The sequence below is a fragment of the Hipposideros armiger genome, unplaced genomic scaffold (assembly GCF_001890085.2).
Source record: "Hipposideros armiger isolate ML-2016 unplaced genomic scaffold, ASM189008v1 scaffold_1060, whole genome shotgun sequence".
In the NCBI taxonomy this organism is placed as follows: Eukaryota; Metazoa; Chordata; class Mammalia; order Chiroptera; family Hipposideridae; genus Hipposideros; species Hipposideros armiger.
The window spans coordinates 64,272-86,006 of record NW_017732410.1 but is presented as its reverse complement, the minus strand read 5'-3'; the positions used below and the strand labels follow the sequence as shown (position 1 = coordinate 86,006).

General features: G+C 43.6%; 1 protein-coding gene across 1 annotated transcript in view; it reads right to left on the bottom strand.

Annotated features, from left to right (window-relative positions):
• The window catches only part of CNIH3 (cornichon family AMPA receptor auxiliary protein 3), a 194,322-nt gene extending 172,593 nt beyond the window's left edge, over positions 1-21,729 (bottom strand). The window contains exons 1-2 of the mRNA XM_019631994.1: positions 21,615-21,729; positions 19,742-19,816 (exon numbers count right to left, since the gene is read on the bottom strand). The gene's annotated coding sequence lies outside the window, so the exon portion shown is untranslated. The remainder of the gene's footprint in view (positions 1-19,741; positions 19,817-21,614) is intronic.
• Between the last annotated feature and the right edge of the window lie 6 nt (positions 21,730-21,735).

Genomic DNA, 21,735 nt, shown 5'->3' with positions numbered 1-21,735 from the left:
CTAACAATGTTAGGCTGCATAGTAGATTCTCAAAGAATACATATTTATACATTCAGTATCCACAATAATTATTTGCTGAGTGCCTACTGTGTGTAAAGCACAATGAAAGATGCTAGAAACATTAAGATGCTGTAATTACAGCCACTGTGCTTAAGGAAGAAACAAGAATTTGTAAAACATAAGGGGAAAAAAATCCCACTGTTTCTTTCTGAGGAGTGAATGGGTTTCCAGTGGCCTCTGTCTTTTCATTCTTTGCCAGGTAATTCATTGTGATTTGATTTTACTTGCTTATAATGATCCCTGCTAAAAGGAGAATGCAACATTGTGAATCCAGTAGGAGCAGGGACCTCACATCAGCAGGCCATGGTTAGAGGTATATCTTTTTTAGAGCCCCTTCAAACAGTCCTTTTCTTCCCTAACTTTGTCCATTTAGGACAAAAGGGGGAGCCTTTACTATACAATTTTCACTCCTTTGGCTTGAAGTTGCCTTCAGCTTGTAGTCAGATTAGACACCTACCGATGATTAAACATGACATATTTTGATACTTCAGTAAAATATGGGGGGAAACAGCTCAGAAAGATCACTTCTCCACTTTGGGAAGAACACACAGAGGTGTGCATACCTCTCTAAGACCTAGAGAATAGGAGGTCAAAAAGATCGTGTGTGTGTGTGTGTGTGTGTGCGCGTGTGTGCGTGTGTGCGTGTGTGTGTGTGTGTGTGTGTGTGTGTGTAGGAGAGGCAGAGAGTCAGAAAGAAAGAAACACAGAGACAGAGAGAGAGAGACATGCACACATACACAGAGAGAGACAGACAGATAGGCTCTTAACATTCCTTTCTTTGGGTGAAAGAAGCACTTCCCTCAGTCTGTTTTACAAACTATTCACTAACAGTTAGTGATTCTGAGAACCAGCCTGACCACAAATAAACTCAGCAAAGCACCCCAACAGAGATGCACTGGCCTGATGTGCTCGTTTCAAGTATTACTGTGGATGTGAGGACACGGTTTGAAGGCACAAAGCCCAAAACTAGATTTCTATCATCATAAACTTAGTGAATCCCCTCAAAATGAGCTGCTGGAAATGTCTTGTTTCTGTTATAAAGTAGAATTCCTCCATTAAGATATAAGCAGCAATTAGATTTTAGAATGTTTGTAGGAGTCTCTGAGTCCGAGAAGTGGCATTTAGGAGTTTGGTTATGAATGTGTCACTGGCTTTTCAAGTGACTTTACTCGGTATTTTAGTTTCTCTGGTGCCCATTTAAGTCAGTCAGTTGGGGATAATACTCTTTGATATTCATTTCACAGCAGCGCGGCATCTGTCATAATCATAATAGCTGTCATTTATTGAGTTACTACTATGCACCAGGCACTGCGATAAGCACTCTAGCTGCATTCTTTCTTTTTTTTTTTTTTTAAGATTTTATTAAGGAATTGGGAGAGGGGAACAGACAAATTGCTGTCCTTTTGTTCTTCAGTCTAGTTGTGGAGGGCGTGGATTCAGTGGCTCATGTTGGCATTATCATTGCACTCTTCCAGGCTAAGGCAGTCAGTCGCAGGCCCTTGGATGGCCGCTCACAGCAACTCACAGCAGCCCAGCTCCAGGTTGAGCTGTTGTTCACCATCTTAGCTGTAGAGGGCGCAGTGTCACTGGCCCTCATGTGGGATCCCAGCCGGGGACCTGCTGCTCAGAGCAGGTGTCCCAAGCCAACTCCTAACCAACGCACCACTCGGCTGGTCCATAGCTGCATTATTTCTAATCCTAACCGTCATCCGGAAGGTGTGTGTTATTCAATTTATGGATGGTGATACTGAATCTCAGAGAGGTTTAGCAACTTTAAAAAAGTTTCACCGGGGCCTCCCAGTTGGGACCCCTGTTTCAAGAGCTGTAACTTTCTGCTCTAATAAAATTATCCTCTGCTCCAAAAAAAAAAAAAAAAGTCTCATCAACTGGTAGTATGCCAGGATTCTATCAGATGTCTCTCACTGCGTTATGCTAGCTTGCTTTTATTCATTAAGCATAGTTGATATATAAAGAACACTCTAGGTGTATATATATACTCAGGAAAAAAAAGAAGAAAGCTAAGGAACTGCATTCAAGGAGTGTAAGTCTAGATGAAAGATGAGATACGGCCTAAATCAACCAAAGACTATAAACAAAGCACAGAGTAAAAGTTATAGGCTGCACTTAAGGACGGTGCATAAAACACAAAGTGAGAGAGCATGTGAGGTGCTTGGGGTATCCCCTGGAAACCACAGGAGACTCTTTTTTTTTTTTGAATAAATTTTATTGGGGAACAGTGTGTTTTTCCAGAACCCATCAGCTCCAAGTAAAGTAGTTGTTTCAATCTAGTTGTGGAGGGCACAGCTCCTTGGCCCATGTGGGGATCGAACCGGGAACTTTGGTGTTATGAGCACTGTGTTCTAACCGACTGAGCCACCCGGCCGCCCAAGACTCTTAAGTTTTCATGTTGCATGCACTATAACCTGTATAGTAAGCCAAGATTCCAACACACACACACACACACACACACACACACACACACATCATAAGACAAAAAAGGTGTGCATCCCCTAACACATGATTGCTGATGTCCCTTCAAAATAAGGCTCTAACATTTGCAAATCAGAAACATTAGGAAAATGCTGTTTCACAAGCTGACGATTGTTGATGGCTACACGGGAGCTCACTGTCCCAGTCTCTCTCTATTTTTCCAGGCTTAAAATTTTCCATAATTAAAGTTTTTAAAAAAAAAAGAAAGAGGGAAAGAGAAAGAAAAAGAAAATGGCGGTCTGCCTGGGGTGGAAAAAGAGTGATGCCTCAAAACAAAGAAGAGATTCTGATACAATAAATGAATTATGAAGGAGTTTCTGGGATTTCAAGAAGAGAAAACTCAGGGAAGAAAGAGAAAGATCCTCTTGCTAAAACCTGAGGGCGTTCTTACAAAAAGTAAGGGATTCTGAATGACCAAGAAAAGCCAGCATCTTAGAAGGTACACCAGCATGTCTCGATATGGAGCAGCTGACAGTGACTATGTAAGGAGCTCATGGAAAAAGGGTGGGTTTGTAACAGAGAGCTACTTCCAATGAACTTAACTGTGTCCCAGAACAAAGTTAGAAAATATTAATAGAATATATCTATGTCTATATATCTATATCTATATCTATATATATCTATATCTATATCTATATATATATATATATATAATATATCTACACTGATGCTTCAAGGAGTCAGTCTATTTAAGCATTTATCAGGGTATCCACACAGGTATTGATATTGTCCTAATGGGCGCTGCTGTTTGGCATGAAATGGTCAACTGTAGCTGTTACCGTTGTTCTTTTATTCAGTTATGACTTGTAAGCAGTGATTCTCAATCCTCTTCAAGTTAAGACACTGTACCACTGCTTATTTGATTTTATGAGTCTTGTTCCCTTTTTTCCCCATTAAGGGGAAGCACTTCTCTGATACCAAGCCAAAAACCTTATTTTTAAAAAAAGAAAGAAAAAAAGAGAAACTACAGACCAATGCCATCATGCGTCTTTATTGCCCCTCCTCACCCCTACCCCCACATTTAAACAAAAGCTAAGAAACACTAATATGTGCTTATGAAATTCCAGCTCCGCTCCACCCCCACCCTGAGAAAGACTTAAAATTCCATAATTCTAAGAAGATAGCACAAACAGATCTATTTTACTGCGTGCCCACCAGAGATTCAAGCTGTTATTTCTGTTCTTTAGTAATAGCTACGTACCCCGACGCCACAGTATATATGAGAACAAGAAAACACGTGGAAATCGCTGAGGGTCACTGTATCGGTTACAGTGAGGTTTGCTGTGTGTAATAGAAAACCCTGTGGTGTACACACATGGGCTGATTTTCTCCATTTACTGAAGCCCAGGAGTCAGCGGTCAGGAACTGCTTTGGCAGCTCTGTGACGTCACCAGGGTCTCAGCCTTCTTCTGTCTCAAACATGCAGCTTCCTCCTCAAGGTCACATGATAGGTCTGCATGGATCTTTGATCTGAACAGTAGGAGTGAGGAAGAGGCCAAGGCAAAGGGAGGTACCCTGACTGTCGTGGCAGGTAACAGTGGTGCTACCCAGAGGAGGGAGAGGTGGGTCAGCAGGTCAGGTGCCTGGCCATTTGGAGTCAGAAAGAAGGCGAACACTGGAACCAGTCATGGGATAGCACTCGAGCTGTCTTATATCCTCGAGGGCGCTCCCTAAAAGAGTTGATCACCAGGGCTGAAACATGTCCTCTGGGTGTAAAGACCAATAATTGAGTGTGGTGCTAAGATTTGCTTTCCTTGAAGAGCTGCCGTGAAAGAGCTCCACTCCCGTGTCCTGATCCCACCCTTCTGGGCCTCCATTACAAGTGCAGGCAGGGCCTCCCCTCCCAATGGACGGAATCTGGCACCGGCAGACTCCACTGGGACTCTGCCCTTAAATGCCTTCTATCTTCCTCTGAGGCCACCCAGCTGCCCAGGGTTTCTGGGCTACCAGTGGTGAATGGGTGAATGGGCCCAGTCAAGCAAGAGGAGTGTCTGCTGTCCCTGACACATATTTGAAGGGTGGTTACACTCAACAAATCCATAAAAGTAGGTATGTTATCACTGGGGGGTCATGGGAAAGCAGTGGGAGGTCTGTCCAATAGTGGAAAGAAAAGTTGCTATCAGACAGTAAGAGGCATAGAGAAGGTAGTCAAGAGGTGGCTGCTTTCATCAGACCCAGCTCTTCTACCGGCCAGCCGCAGGCCACATCCACCCGCAGCCCTGCTCTCTGATGTTAAAACCCGGGGGGGGGGGCATTTGCCTCGCATCCCACGTGGCCTCAGCATGCCTTGTGAAACTTGGCTCTTGGCAGCCTCACACCTGTGAGGCACAGGGAGCTTGAACCAGTGGTTGGCTCTCCGACTGGAGCCCGTCCACTGAGCATGACTTTGGGAAGTGGGCAGCCCACCCAACAGCAATGCTGCTGCCCTCACTACCAGGACCACCAAGGAAGTTGGGAACTTTTCCTGGCTTCAGTCACATGGCTCCCCAGGACCAGCTTCTACTGTGCTGCTGGGCGACTCCGCCACCGTCAGCGACCAAGATCAAAGTGAGTCCAGTGTACTCCACTCCCTCCAAACACACGGAAGCACTAGAAGTCTCTGGACACAAAACCAGGAGAGGGTAGAGCCCTGGAGAGTTATAGCCTAGGCTTCGGGGCCTCCTACCTGAGTGGGCTACTTCAGCTGCAGTGATTAAAGTCATACATTCTTTTTGTTTCAAACAGAATTCAGAGAGAACTAAAGGGTATAAAGTACAATGAGTCTACTTCCAGCCCACACCTAGCTGCACTCCCTAAGTATCACACTATACAGTTTCTGGTGTATCTTTATAGCCATTTTCTACCCAAGTGTATTCTGTCGAGCGCATTTGCAAGAATTTTATTAATAAATAAATCATTTAATGATAATAACTAATATACAGAGCACATCTTATTTACGTTGAAATTGGAAGTGGAAAAACTAAATAAAGCAACGAAAAATGACAAAAGTGGAGGTTCAATCCTCCCAGAGTGCAGTTTTTGAAGTGACCACCAGGTGTCAGAGTTATCAAATAGTATTCCCCAAATTACCACTGGAAAGTTACAAGAAGGGAAAAGTGCCTGGCTGGAAATGAGATGGCGAGATGCCTCCCTAAACAGGATTATGTGGACCTTTGGCCCAATATTTTGTCTACTTAGCATTGGGAGGAGGGCGTAAAGAGAGCTGCAGAAAAAAATATTAAATTCTCCGATCACAGATTCCTGTTCAGTTGAGTACCCTTTGATCTTTAGAGAAGCTCTGTTTAGCACCAGTAAATTTCACATGGAAAATGTAAAAATGGCTGGGCAGTCAGTCCTCCCATAGCTGTGAGCTCCTTTTGGAAGCCAGGGCCATCTCTGCTCTCCTCAGTCGGGAAATCAGGAGGAGGGGTGAACACAAGAGGATACACACAAGAAGAGGGTTCGGCCATTGCCACCCTTGTTGTTGAAAGGATCACCCAGTTCTGCATGAGGAGCTAGCTCTTCCTAATTAACCTTTAACTTCCTAGTCTCTTATTCACTTCCACTTTGAGTTCCTCCCATGGACTTCCTTTACCAGGCCTGACCTGGCTGTTGATTAGAGCTGCTGACCTAGAAAACATTCACCCTCCATGAGGGCAGGAGGTGGGGCCTCTGACATCACACGGTCAGGCTGTGGCCCAGGGGTAGTTACACTGCTCCTCCTCCAGAGGCTAAGCACGGGGCTGGCTTACTGGCCCCACACACCCAGCTCTCATGAGCCCACTTACTGCAGAGGACTTCAGGGCACGCCCATGGTAAGCCTCATCCTGTGTCTTCTTGGATCACCAACATGTGTCCTGGCAGAAAGGGGGATGTTGAAGCAATTACAACACAGGCTGACTTGTGCAAGGAAGGGGCAATGACCTTGGCTCCAGAATGAGCAAACCTCATCCCTGGGAGGGCACAGCTAAAGAGGGTCAAAAAGAAAGGAGAATTCTTGCCCCAAGTCCCAGTTGGCACTTGTCTAGGCTGTTCCTGGGACTACATCCCATTTCTGGCCGTGGGTCCCGGGAAGGGTTCACACAGGGTTCAGATCCACGACATACTGGGGCTTTTCATGGGTGGAACTTTACTGTGCATGACGATGCCAAGGCTGTGGAAGGGGATAGAGGGTGGTGTAAGGGGAGGGGAGGAGGTAAGGAAAGATTTCAACACTTCATGGACAAGGTTACTGATACTACTCGAGTCTCATAATGTCCACGAATTCTGACAGGCAGATTAAGGCGACCTTTTTATGTGATTTGAATGACCTCATCTGCTAAACTGGTACATCCTACACAGGCCACATGAATCAACAGTAATTATTTAAGTCACTATACACCTTAAATGCTATATACATAATTTAAAATGATACACCCGTGGAGCTATACACATAATAAAAATGCCAGTTATTAAAACATAGGTAGTATTCATATTCAAATATGACCACGTATTATGTTTGATGTTTCAAACATAACATACAAGCCAAATGCTTCATTTAAAACTAAAAAGGGATAAAACAATGTTTATATTGGGATCTACATTAATTTACCATGACTGGTATAATAACTGTTGCTTTGATGTGGCCTACATTGGTATAGCAATTGAGATTTTTTTTCCCCCATTATCCTATTACATATGACATCCATAAGAGGTACAGAACACGGAGAATCTCTAATAACCTAACCATTGTTTCAAAGGAAATGCTCTCCCCGAGGAAGGTCAAATGGAGCCAAGGGTAAGGGCCACAGAGCTCCACCCCAGGCTGCTCTGGTTTACCCTGGTGTCTCTTTAGAGAAATATAAAGTCCTCCCATAGCTGTGAGCTACTTTTGGAGCCCAGGTTAATGATGGGCCTCCCCTCTGGGCACTGAAGTCACTGTTTGGTGACTCCTGTAAAATCCTGGACCCACTAGGTTCCAAGTAAGTCAGAGAACCTCCCAAACCCCTAAGAAGTCTTGCTATCCATCACAAGTTCTACTTTATTAGGCCACTCAGATGACAAGGGTTCCCCAAGTCCAAGACGGATTTCTGGTCAGGGTGTATCTTGAGATCCCTAGGGTTCTAGGTCCCCTGGAAAAGGAGTGACCAATGGGGTTGCAGGCTGGGAAGGAAAAGGACTCAGCACCCCACCTCCACTGTATCTAATACCCGGTTGCCACCCGCTCCCTCCAGTTTAATCATGTTTTGGGTAGGTGAGTCAGAGAGGAGGTGGGCGGTTATGTTTGGTTTTGCCGTGTGTCTGGTATCCTAATGACAATGACCCCTCCTTCTACTCAATCCTTCTTCTAGAGACTCCACCTTCAAGCCCTGCACTCAGCCTGATTCAGAGTCTGGTCTCCTCACCAGTACCCAAGGCTGTTTCCCTTCTATAAAGCAAGAAAGAAATCATTGATGTGGACACACAAAAACAGATGACTTCCTTAATCAGACGTGAGTTTGGTCCCAGAGTAAGGCCACGCTACAGGCACAGAGGTCACTGACCATAATTATCCCTCCCATAAAGCAGCCTTCCTTACCTGTAGCCAAGCAGCTTCGGAGGCAGTGACAAATAGCTGTGCCTGTTGAAACTCCAGGGGAAACATTCCTCACCAGGTCTCCCAACCCAAGCTTCAGCGGACAGGCACCAAGAAAGTAAACAGACTCAAGCAATAGAAACAAGACAGAACTGGTTCTCCTGCTCCCTAGATGGCTCATGACGCTTCAATTACGTTCAACACAATATAGCCAAATTGTTTTTAAACTTTACAGAGCCTCCTGGCTTTGCCAAAGAAATATTAGTGGCGTCGAAATATTAGAAATATTAGCTGGATAAGTTGAAGCAGAGACCAGAGAAAAATTCAAAAGCAGAAATGAGTCTGTAAATGGTACCATTCATAATCTTCGGTACATAATAAGCATGGCACCTTTTATTCAAGGGACTGTGAGTGTGGTCCATTTTGGATATTGTTTATTTGTAATGTATGTCTCAGAATAATACAATGCATTTCCCTTAAGCAATTTCACTGTTAGTTCAGCAAATGGCAGAGGAACCCTCCATTCTGACCTCCCCAGTAGCTCTGCCATCATGATTACCAGATCATAGTAGAACGGTTCCAGGTAATCCTGACTAAAAAAGTCAACATGAAGAGCTCTTACTGCACAGTCTTCTGGACAATCTTAGTGTCTAAACTAATGGGTCTCACTTTTAATAGCTCTGCTATGGAGCAAAGGCAGAGAAGGGGTCCATTTCTTTTTTTTTTTTAAAGATTTTTATTGGGGGTTTGGGGGATGGGAACAGTGCTGGGGAATTGGGGAAAGGGGAACAGACAAGTTGCTGTCATTTTGTTCTTCAATCTAGTTGTGGAGGACGTTGCTTCACTGGCCCAAGTTGGCACCATGATTGTGCTCTTCCCGGGCGAGGCAGATCAGTCGCCGGCTTCTGGACGGCCGCTCACTGCGGCTGCTGGCCACTCATGCTGGCTGCTGGCTACACACGGTAGCCCATGGCAACCCACTGCCACAGGGGCTGCAGCCTATGCCCTCGCCAGCAACTCACGGCAGCCCAGCTCCAGATTGAGCTGTTGTTCAGCATCTTAGCTGTGGAGGGCAGTGTCACTGGCCCTCATATGTGGGATCTGAACCGGGGCCCTCTGGCGTCCCAAGCCAGTTCTTAACCATCGCGCCACTCGGCCGGCCCGGGGTCCATTTCTTCTATTTGTTCCACTTGCCTTCTCAGCTCCATGCTAGGAAAATCTCCTTTCAAAATTTGTCAAGGGCATAATGCAACCTCATGGTGAAAAGACATATCCAAAATTCTTCTGATTATGGTATTACAGTTTTGCAAAAGAGTTACAACTTTCAAGGCCTTACAGGTGCCAAATAGATTTGTTTCCTAATATCATCTGGAGCTGTATCCTTTTGGCCCTGCAACATTTTGCTTTTTAAAATAGCCGTTCTTCTTGAAATATGGCCCACTTTTAATAGAGATGTGGATATGAGAAAGAGCTTACTTTCCTGTTAATTCCACTATCAGAAATACAACAGCACAAGTTGGACTATAAATGGCAGGCCGATAGTCAACCTCACGTTTGGGAGGCAACAGGGAGTAGTGGAGACTGTGGTGAACTGGAAAATGCATACCCCATATAAAGGTACAGACCAATGTTAACACTGACAATTAGTCTTGTACAAGTGTGAACTCAAGTCTTTTGGGAGAAACCAGAAATCCAGATTCCTATGTATAATTTCCCAATTTTTATATAAGGACTCTTAACTTTAAAAAAAACAAAACAAAACAAAAAAACAGTCCTCAGGTCGTTACTTTGCTACCTCCCTTCAGCAAATGAAGGCAATATGACTAGGACGAGTATAAGTACCCTGAAAGTCAGGATCCCAAGACTGCTACACCTGGCTCTGTCACCAACCCACTGGGTCCCTGGGTAGGACACCTAACGGTCCTGGGCCTCAGTTATGTTGACTGAAAAGTTTGGACATCCAAAATTCCTTTCAGTCCTAAATTATTATATGGCATCGTTAAATAAGTTTTCTAGGTGGTCAATTACCATAAGAATAACCAGAAACACTAAAAGGAAAAAAGCACAGTAAATAGATCACTGTGCCATAGCAGGGTCTATTACGGGTCCAGACATGGCCTCGGTGTGGCCAAGACACTTGGTTGATAAAACTACAAGAATGTGAACACTTTCATCAGGCCAGATCTTCTAACAGCCACCCACCCACCCATTGGGGAAAATAAAAATTGTGTATCTCCAGTATATCCTGACTGGGGCAGGGAGCCCCTCTCTATGAAACAGAACTCTCTTGGGTCTTCTGAACTCAAACCCAGGGTTATGAGGGAACAGTTTGAGTCAGAAAACAAAGCTGACCAACAGGCCACCCTGAGCCACGCCTCCTGCTTTGTGAGTTCACGCCCAGCCTACCTGCAGTGAGATCTGTGGTTACCACACCATGGCCTTCTACGGGAGCCAACTGTACTCAGACCAGCTCCTGTTACATAAGCCCAGCCGTGACCCACGTGTGCACAGGAGCACATGGCTCCCCCTGCACAGGAGCACCCCGGATTTCAGATACGGCACCTTTTCTTTTTTTCTGGCAGGCCCGGGAAGAGACTAAAAAAAATATTAAGCTGGAAAATAATGAAGGATGGGTAAGTTCAGGGCTTTTTCCCCACTGTAAAGGTTAAAAATAGGCACGCTTTGGAGCAAACAGAAGTGTTCACATTCTTGTGGTTATATTAACTGTGTGGCTTGGGCAAACCAAAGGCCCAGGGAACAGCAAGCCAAGTGAATTATAACTGGGCAGCTTCTTCATACAGGCCATCCTGACACAGATAGCTTGGCTCCAAGTGAAGTGGGGAGGGGTATTCGGCACCTACATTCCTAAGTGCTTTTGTGCATCATTTTTGAACAACAGGGTCTTTTTATTTTGCCATTAGCCGCTGCCAATAAGTATCCAGTATGTTTTAAAGAATGAGTTACTTTTGACTCCAAAACCAGCTATGATCTATCTCTTAAGAGACATTTTCTTCACTGTGCCCTGGCTTTAGGTAACCAGCGTTTATTCTAAATCAGCTCATTCTTACCCTAAGGTCTTTGTAATCTCTTCCTTCTGCCTGGAATGCTCTTTACCCTGATCTTCACGAGGGCTGTTCATTCAGATCTCAGCCTCCAGGGAGTCCCTCAGAGAGGCCCTCTCTGGTCATGCAATAAAAGTATTTACCCATGACCCTACTTTAACTCTCTGCCTAGCACTTCACACCTGATATATTTCCTGTTTATTTCTTTCTTTATTGCCTGTCTTCCCTCACTGTGGAAATAAGGATTTTGCGTCTTGTTCACTGCGTATTTCACAGCTAGGACAGTGCCTTGAATATACCAAATGCGCAATAAATATGAGATGAAAGAACGGCTGGATGGTTGGGTGAACGGAAGAATCCATCCAGCAAACGTCTGTGAAGTGTCTATGGTGCACTGGGAAGAAAATGAGTAAGAGCCTCCTTCAAGGACTCCATAGTCTGCCAAGGAAGACAGACATTTCTATGGTACAATATGGTAGGAGAAATGCGGAGACATGCTTACAGAAGCGTATCAAGCCTTCTACTCGAGATGAGTACACGGACCCTCTCTCAGGACAGTTCAGAGTTGGCCAGACAGGCAAAGGCGAGAAGAGGGGTAGCAGGGAAAACACCTTGTTGAGAAAACATCACAACAAAGGCAACCCAGGAGGTTCCTGGGGTTGGTGCTACAGGCCAAGGAAGAAGGGAGATGTGGACTCGAAGGAGACCCGGGCCAGTTCTTAAGGAGGAGCCTTGTAGACCAGTCTCTGGACATTAGATTTTAATCCTCAAGCAATGGGATCCATTGAGATGATTTTAAGCAGGAAAGTGGCCTGATGGCTTTATGCTTGATAAAGATGATGTTGGTGGCAGTGAAGGCAACGAATTAGAGAAAAAAGAACAAAGCACTCAGGAGGCTGTTGCCCAGTCCAGGTGAAAAAAAACGTCAAGGATCCCAACTATTAGTGGTGATGGGTAAAGCGAAGACAGATTAGAAAGCTATTCAAAGGGCAGTCAATAGAGCTTAGTGACACACAAAATGTGGGAGGTGAGAGAAAGGATGGGGTTAAAGAAAATCCCAGGTTATGGTTTGTGTTATCAAAATTAATGGTTCTCACGCTGTAGGCCTGGGACACCCTAAATTCACTGTTTGTGATGCACCTGGATCTGAGTCTGCTTGCTTACAAGAACTCATGGACACTTGCCCAAGTGGCTATCTATGGTCCTAGTGCAAATGTTAATTTATCTGCTTAATAAGCCAATTTGTATAGGCATCCATCCGTTGTATGTGCATCAAACCTACAATGTTGATGATTTCTCTGTTCCATAAGGATACACGTGTTATTATTTCAATGCACAGCCATTTTTGGAGGCACACACTGATCCATCACCACAGAAGCATGACTATTGGTCTAAATATAGATGTGCCTGTCACCTCAGAGAAAGAACAGACCAGAAGTCACGATTCCACTTACTCCAAGGAAACTTTAAGGTGAGAAAAATTGAAAATCAAATCATTTTAAAGTTTCTTCAGCCTGTAAATCTGATTGAAAGATTAAATTATGATCACCTTACCTATGTTTCACTTCTCTTGACCTTAACTGCAAATTGAGCCCTCAGCCCCCTCAAAGCAGCCTCCACCCCAACCCCAAGGTATTTCTCACAGTCCTCGGGGGGTATCTCACAGGTGCAGAAAAGCAAGTATACAGTTGGTTATGGGCCAGATGCCCTGTAGGGGTCCCCAGTTTATTCCTTTTCTCCTACTCTAGCCCCCATCTGCTGCTGCCACCTAAAAGGCTATACAATGTTAAGAGCATGGGCTCTGGTGCCTACCAGCTTGGCTTTGAATCCTGACTGTACCATTTGTAGGCTATGTGACCTGGGGCAAGTTATCTAGCCTCTCTGTGCCTTTGTTTCCTCCCTTGTAAAATAAGAATATGACCTAATCCACCTCATGGGGTAGTTGTGATGATTAAGTAAGTTAATATTTATAAAGTACTTAAAATAGTACCTAGCACATAGCAAGCACTCAATAAATGTAAGCTGTGATTCCTACTACCACTGCTCCTGCTGACACTGAGAAAGCTTCTGGTAGTCCAAAGGGAGAATTTAAGCCTGATCCTTTAAAAGAATGAAACATCAGCTGTAGTGTTAAATTACTTTTAAGTAGAAAGCAAGTATAAACTGTAAAAGCATGCTAAATTCAAGATAAAAGAATAGTTCTAATTTGAACTTTTAATTAATCTTTGATGATGAAGTACCTGTTAATCATCTTAACATTAGAACAGGGAGAAGAAAACAATATTTTAAACATGATACCATTTACATTAGTATCAAATACACCCAATACCTAGGAATAAATCTAATAAAAGATGTGCAAGACATACCTAGAAAATCAAGAAACATTAGTAAGAAAAATTAAAGACCTATATAAAGGGAGAAATATGCCATACTCCTAGACACAAAGATTCAATATTATAAAGCTATCTCTTCTCCCCAAATTGAGATACCGATTTTATTCAAACTCAGTCAAAATCTCATCATGTTTTTGTGGAAATTGAAAAGATGATTCTATTTTTTTCTATGAAATGCAAAGGACGAGGAATAGCCAAGACAACCTTGAAGAAGAAAAACAGAGTTGAAAACTTTACTCTACTAGATGGCAAAACAAAAAATTACAGCAACCAAGTCAGTTGGTATTAGTACAAAGGTTTTTGTTGTTGTTGTTTTCCTTTTTTGTTTTTTGGGGGGGTTTATTTTAGATTTTTATTAGGGAATTGGGGGAGGGAACAGCATTGGGGAATTGGGGAAGGGGAACAGACAAATTGTTGTCCTTTTGTTCTTCAGTCTAGTTGTGGAGGATGTGGCTTCACTACTGGCCCATGTTGGTATTGTGATCATCGCGCTCTTCCAGGCAGATCGGTCTCCGGCCATTGGACAGCCACCCATGGTGGCTCACAGCAGCTCACGCCGGCTGCCAGCCACTCACGGTAGCTCATGGCAGCCCACTGCAGCCCCACTGCAGCCTACATTGTCGCTGTCACCGGCAACTCACGGCAGCCCAGCTCCAGGTTGAGCTGTTGCTCACCATCTTAGTTGTAGAGGGCGCAGTATCACTGGCCCTCATGTGGTATCTGAACCAGTGGCCCTGCTGCTCCCAGCTGGTGTCCCAAGCCAACTCTTAACCAATGTGCCATGCGGCTGGCCCATATTAGTACAAAGTTTTATCAACTGAAGAAAAGAGATACACATACGGACCAAGAGTTTAGAGACAGACCCACACATGTACAGTCCTCTAATTTATGATAATGATTATCATGATCAAATCATCACTGCAGGGGCGAGTGGAAAGGATGGTCTTTTCAAAATGGTGCTGGATCACCTGGATATTCACATAGAAAAACAAATGACCCTTAACCCCTATCTCATAACAGTCACAAAACTAAGTTCCAGAAGGAGTGCAGACATAAATTGGAAAGATAAAACATTGAAACTTCCAGGGGATAACTAAGGAGAACATCTTCTTGCCCTTGAGGGCAGGGAATGACTTCTAAAGTAGGACACGAAAAGCACAGACCATAAAGGGAACAATTGATGAACTGGATTTCATTAAGAGTTTCTGCTCATCAAGACACCACACAGTGGGAGAAGAAATTTGCCATCATATATCCAATACAGGACTGGTATCCAGAATATACAAAGAATTCCACAAACCAATAAGAAAAAGGAAGCACAACTTTAAAAGCAAAGGACTTGAAAAGGAACTTCGTAAAAAAAAAAAATCCAAATGGCCCCCAAAAATATATTTTAAAAGGGCTCGACATTATTAGTCATCAGAGAAATGCAAATTAAAACTACGAAAAGGTACTACTGGGGTCCTGGTAATGTTCTATCTCATAACATGGGTGGTAGTTTCACAGGAAAAAATTCAGAGTTGTACACTTAAGGATTTCTACACTCCTCTTTATATATTTTACTTTAATAAAAGTTTGTCCTAAAAAAGAAAGAGGCTTTAGAAATATATCAACCACACAAGCCAACTGTTAAAAACAATTTATGAGACAGTTGGGGGAATTTGAACACTAACTGCATATTTGACGATAATTAAGGGATTATTAGTTTAGGGACCATGATGATATTGTGGCAATGTTTTCAAAACAAGTTCTTATCTTTTAGAGCTACATACTGAAGTATACATACGTGTATTATAAATTAAAGACTATCTTGGATTTGCTTAAAAATAATCAGCAGCGGGAGGGCAGATCAAACAAGAATAAATGAGTTGATGACTATGGTAGCCGGATGGTGGGCACACGGGAATCTCTGACCTGTCCTACCTTTGTGTATGTTTAAAATCTTCCATAACAAAACCTTTTTAAAGCTATAGCAAAACCCAGGTTTACGTTTTTTGGATACTTATGACTCCTCTCTTCAACCCCTCCCCAACCTAATCAAGTGATAATATGTAGTGACGATGGAAACCATGAACATCGAACCCTTAAGAAGTCATCTTGGCCTTTCCTCCATCCATTATGAAGCCGAGTATCTGGAATAGAGGAGAACGTGTACCACATCTGTGCACTGACCAGCACAGGAGACAAAGTGTGCCTCCTCTCAGAGCAGTGGAAAGAAAATAATAATTTCCTAGGGACGTGGATATGGCAGAGCAATCACTTACCCATATTCTTTGGGGTATATGCCAATGTGAGGTCTCGAGCAGCTTGGGTGCCCTCCCTTAAAGAGTAGACTCCCCAGGAACTAACTCCTGTAGCCTCCCTGAACTGACCCTTCTGGTCTTGTCCCTAGACATTAAGCTGGCGCTATCTAGCAGCATCTCAGTTAGCTAGCTTTGGCTTCTTTTGCCAGCTGACCTGGCTGGAACTGCTACTGGAGTAATCAAGTATGAATTCCCATATAAATCAAGTTCTGCCTCTCCCTTATTCCAGGATCCTAGATTCATGTAGACTTACACAATTTTAGAAACCCTCGTTAGACAGATACAAGAGGTTGCAAAAAATAGTCTGGCACGGGCCTCCTGACTTAATATGTCTCCCAGGAGGCCTTCCAAGCCTGCGCTTTCCTAGTTCACAGGGAAACAAAATTCATTCATTCCTCTGGCCCCTCATTCGCCATTTCAAGATGTAACCTGTAATCCCCAGGTTACGTCTGGCTTAGCGTGCTATCCCTTTTAGGCAAAATGCTGCATTTCAGCAAGGAGAAATGAACTGTATCTTTGATAAAGAGCTTTTACGCACTCCCTGTGGTAGCTTCTAGAGGAAGAAAAACCTTTTCCTGTCCCTCATGGGCTCACTTATCTAAATAATACTGATTAGGCTGACGAAACGGTGAGGGCTCCAAAGGTTTCCTATACACTAAAGAGGCAAAGGTCAAAAATAAATGTATAGGACTTGCTCTATTTCTTCTTTTGACTCCTAGGAATTTAAAGAATGGGTGCTTTTCAGATGAATACCAGCCATCTCCCAAAAGTAGTGTGGTGTAAGGGCTGAGCACATAGCTCTCCCACACACCACCTATGTGTGACCTCAAGTTTTCTGTGCTACCATTTGTCACCTGTAAAGTGGGGGTCACAATAATACATCCCTCATTAGGTTGATGATAAGATTAAAGTAGTACAATACATGTAAAGTACTTAAAACAATGCCTGGTAAGTGATAGTTCATAGCATTATTTTATTATTCCAGTAACCCTGCCATGGACATGTGCCATCACTGGAAAGAAAGAGTAAGAATGGAGAGAGTGGACACTTGGAAACGAAATGGAAAGAGCAATGTTACTGAAAGTCTGATGGCTAAACCTCACAAACACATCTATTTCTATATATTTCCGTAGTATTTGTCAATAATTTGGGGATAGAGACAAAGATATTCTGAGATAAGGGGTCAGTGGTATAGCAGGAAAGTAGACATCCTTATATTTCAGAAATGTATATAGAAAGGCTGCTTATACGTGTAGAGACACAAACCCCATTAGTGTTAAAGGAACCAGCAAATGTCAAACTGCCAGTCCTGATTTAGCCGAGCATGGCTCCACAAGCCTCGAAAAGAAGCTAAGAGCCACTGTTGTGCTCTCTCATGGTTAATGACTGGTACTCATGTGCCATTCAACCAAATTTATTTGTTTTTTCTTTCAATTAGGCTATTATAATGTTTTCCATTTGCCTATACATTTACTATTATTTACTAAAGAGCACAATTTTAAAGTAAAAATAATGAACTAAAAAAGTCCAGGAGTCCTTTCAACAGTTTTTTAAGCTTTATGAATAATTACCTACCATAGTCTTTCAAATTTTTTAAAAGCCTAGCCATTAGACCATTATTTCTATATGGGCTGTGTGTGTGTGTGTGTGTGTGTGTGTGTGTGTATTCAGAAAACATATTTTCTCATAATAATTAAAATTGGTTTGATGTTAACAATCACAGTTGTGTTTTACCATTATTATTTATGATTATCGCAAAGCCAGGAGGAGGAACAGCATCTATGAAACTGAGAATAAGGAAGACTGCCCAAAGGGCCTGTTGTCTGCTATGCAGGGACTCTGGGGGCTATTAATTATTTATCTACTTTTCCAAGTTAATAAATAGGAATGTCTTTTGCCCTTTATTCCCCCAATGAATTTAGCCAAACGAGAGATGGGGATGGGTATGTGCAGAGTGCACTGTTGCGAACACAGGAGGTGCATGTAAATGGAAAGTAGGAGAGTTTTAAAAAACCAATGTATTTAATGTCAATTAAATAAGCACATCACTGCTTTATCTGGCATGTTTTCTATTATGATTAAGTTCTCATGAATACTTTGATAGCTTTTAGCATATTTTAAAAAACACGTGTGCTTTAAAAACATAACATTTATTCATACGAAAAAGCAAAATTCAAATAACCCATTGACACTTTAAAAAATCCTTTATATAGTTAGAAAATGCAAACACTGAAGGGAAGGATCAAATGGAAAATATAAGAACCTTTGTCCTCACCACCCCAGTCCTTCCACCCAAAGGTAAACCACTGTTTAGGCTTTTCTATCCTACCAGGAATTTAAAAAAAAAATGTATGCATATGTATTTGTCTGTTTACCAAAATGAATATTATGCATGCAGTTTTATGACATGCATTTTTTACTTGATAACGTATCTTGATCCTATTTCCAAATCAGCACATGGTGATTACCACATTCTGTTTGCTCTTACACACAGTGCTTCAGTGAATATCTTTGCACACATAGCTTAGGGTTACATGAGGTTTTTTTTATTTTGTTTTTAGTGTGACCTACCACCAAATTCAGTGCGGCAAGTACAAGCTACTCCAAACGGTCTATCCGAGCTGTGTGGTGGGAAAAGAACAATCTAATTTCCTTGGTTTATTTCAGTTCCTTCAGGAAATTTCCTGAGACACATGTGATTGAGCTCACATGGGTCTCAGGACCAGCTTGAGATGGCTACTGAGAAAAGGACCATTTTCAGCTGAGAGGAGGCGAATATCTCTACCTGTTCACTTCTGACTGTATAGGCTCCTGTGGCGAGGCAGGAGTCCCGTTTGCACACAAATCCACCTGGCAGCCTCTCCTACCCCACCTTCAGGAGTGTCCTGGGTGCTCATGGCATGAATGGAATGTTTGTAGAAGGGGGTAATAAGCGAGCACTGGAGAGACATGCATGGAACAGCAGGTAAAACTGCCCGATGACCATGCCCTTCACTCTATTGCACGGGTGCTGGAAACTCCCCGCTCATCGGCAGACCAATACGAAGCACAATATTCAGAGATGTCTGCCCAGGGGTGCACAGGAACACAGTTCAGTGGCAGAGTTGGGGTAAAAAAAAAAGACTAGAAGCCACAGCTCAGAAATATTAATAATAAAACCGTCTTATATCTTTGCACTTAGTTGCCTTAAATCCTTTGTAAAATGCTTGAGAATTTAAATTATATTTTGAAACCTTTCAACTTAGTATTTTTCCAAGTATTGGTTATCTCATTTGACCCACACATCAATTCTAATCTATGAGGCAGGTAAGCTGGTGTCATTATCCCCCCTTAAAAGATGAAATGACTGTGGGGCATCCAAGTTAAATGACCTGCCCAAGGTCAACAGGCTAACTAAGTATTCTGACTTCAAGAACTGTGCTCTTTCCTGAACTCTCAAGTCCAGCAGGTCCAGCATGCCAATTTTAGAATCCCAAAGAAAAGCTAAGAACGAAGCTAGAGATGTAAATATAAATATATCCCTCTCTGGGAATACCTAGGATCCTGAAAACTATCTCTTCCTAGGAGAAATTTAATGAACTGAATAACATTGATGTTGTTTAGTATCCGGTTGAGATACCCCACTTAAACCTTGACAGAAGAATAACAGTCTCTATTAGTTTTACAAAGAGTTCTGTGAAAATTTGGTTATATGTTTAATTATAAACACCCACACTTTCTCAGCTTTTTTAAATCTAGTAGCTCCTAAGTTTTACAATTAAGACACTGCCTTGGACAGTACTAATGATTTGTCATCTGTCACTTAGGTTCCTGTCTAACGACTTGAAGAAAGGGTCGTAGCAAGTTAAAAGACATAACAAGCAGCCTTCAAAATTGGAGGCCTATAGAAATGATACTCACAGTGAGGCTAGGAGGCTTGCGTCAGGAAAGGCTACCCTGAGGAGGTCTGTCCGAAATGAGCTGAGACTTGAGAGACTGATTGGAATCAGAAGGGTGAGAGAAGGGTGTGATCAGAGTACACATGGACTTCATAAATTCAGAATTCTAACAAGAGCAGTCTTGGTCACATAAAAACTACAATAGAAAAGCTGGGCTGTACATATTGCGTTTAGACAGCAATAGGGCCCGGTTTCTTTCTCCTTTCATGCTTGTATTTTTGTTAAATGAGGCACGAGCCTTATCGGCAGCTACCACTAAGTGACTGCTTCCTTGATGTAAGCTACAGATTTTATTCAGAAGCCTGTCCCCAATGCTGCTGTATAGGCCAAATAAATTATTATAAACAATTCTGCCAAAATTAAATGTTGGGTAAACAATAACCATAATTTTAACAATAAGGTTGTGTGAAGTTAATATACAAACAGGGACATCTGAAGGTGTTGACTATCTAATAGTAATCCAGGCTCTGTGGGATACTGGTGACAGTGCCCTGTGTGGACCTTTGCTGGAACTCAGGTCTGTTTCAGATGAATAAGAAACACTGAATGTGAGTCACCTTGCAAATTACACTGCCACCTAGAAGCATATTTAAGAGATGAGCGTTACAAAGCTAACTCCCTGTAAGATCCTGCATTGGTTTTCCTCCCCCTTCCTCCAGCCAGAGGGCCCACAGAGCTCAGATTTACGCTAATTTCTCATAAGCATTTTTTATTATTTTTCTAAACGTAAAAAAGGACTGTCTCCTCTTCTGAAAGTTACTCTGAGTTATTAATACCGTAAATTTCAGGGATATAGGAAACATCAGTTGAGTCAACATTTTTTTCCACAGGGAAACTACTTCGGAGCAAGATTTTTTTAATTTCTGAGAAAACGTTTGTACACATCAGGTGTATACATTACCAACCACGTCCATGTAAATAATAGGTTGGGGTAATGCTGACCATTCACCAGTGGTCAAGATTCATCCCAGTTCTACATGCACATGAACAGGTAAGTCAAGGTGACTCAGCAGCCGCACATTTCGCCTAAAAAAATGCCAGCCCGGATCTCAGGTGGAGTCTGCATTCTCCTTAAGATGCATGTTTTGCTTGATCTTGGTTACTGCTGCCTAAACTGGGCAGTGACTCAAAAGAGTCACTCAATAAAGAGTGGGGCCCTCTCAGCAAAGTCCCTCCCTTCCTCGACACCCCCACTGACTTATTGTGACTTCTTGTCCCCTCAGATGTTGCTCTTCTAGGTTATTTCGCCTTCCCGGGGTGGAGCACAGAGTCTCATCCCCTCGTCCTCTCAAACCTGCTGGGATGGGCCCGGGCCCAACACCGTGTGCGGCACCTGGCAGTGGACATGCGAGTTTTTCCCACACCAAACCGGGGAGGTTGAGTCCCGGTTGCCATGCAGTGAGCCGACGGGGCCTACCGAACCCCCACCACCCCCCGCTCTCCCGCAGCGCCTCCCCCCCAGCGCCTTGAACTACTGGCTTGCAAAACCTCGCACCTGCTCGGCCCCCATCTCCAGCCTGGGATGGAGAGCGAGCAGTACCTCCGCACGTCTGACATTTCTAGGTCACACGAGTGTACACACGCACACACGCGCGCACGCGAACGCGGCCATCCTGTGCACGCCCGGACTCTGAGGGCGGTGACAAACTTACTCCTGACGGAGGCAGCCCCGCCAGGGCGCCGGGGAGAGGCCGGGCCCGGGCTCCGGGTCGGGTCGGGTCAGGTCGGGTCGGGGTCTGGGTCGGCCCCCCGCTGGCCCGCGGGCTCCAGCCCCTCACCGCCCGGCCTGCCCCCCGCGCACGTGCCGGGTGACAGGCCCCCTATAGGTTCCATACCTGCCACCGGAAGTGAGTGAGGAGGGCAGTATAGGCATTTCCTGTGACGCGAGCGCCTGGACTCCATTAGGCAGCAGCTGGGGGAAGAATCAACACACCAGGGAGCGGAGCGGAGCGGACC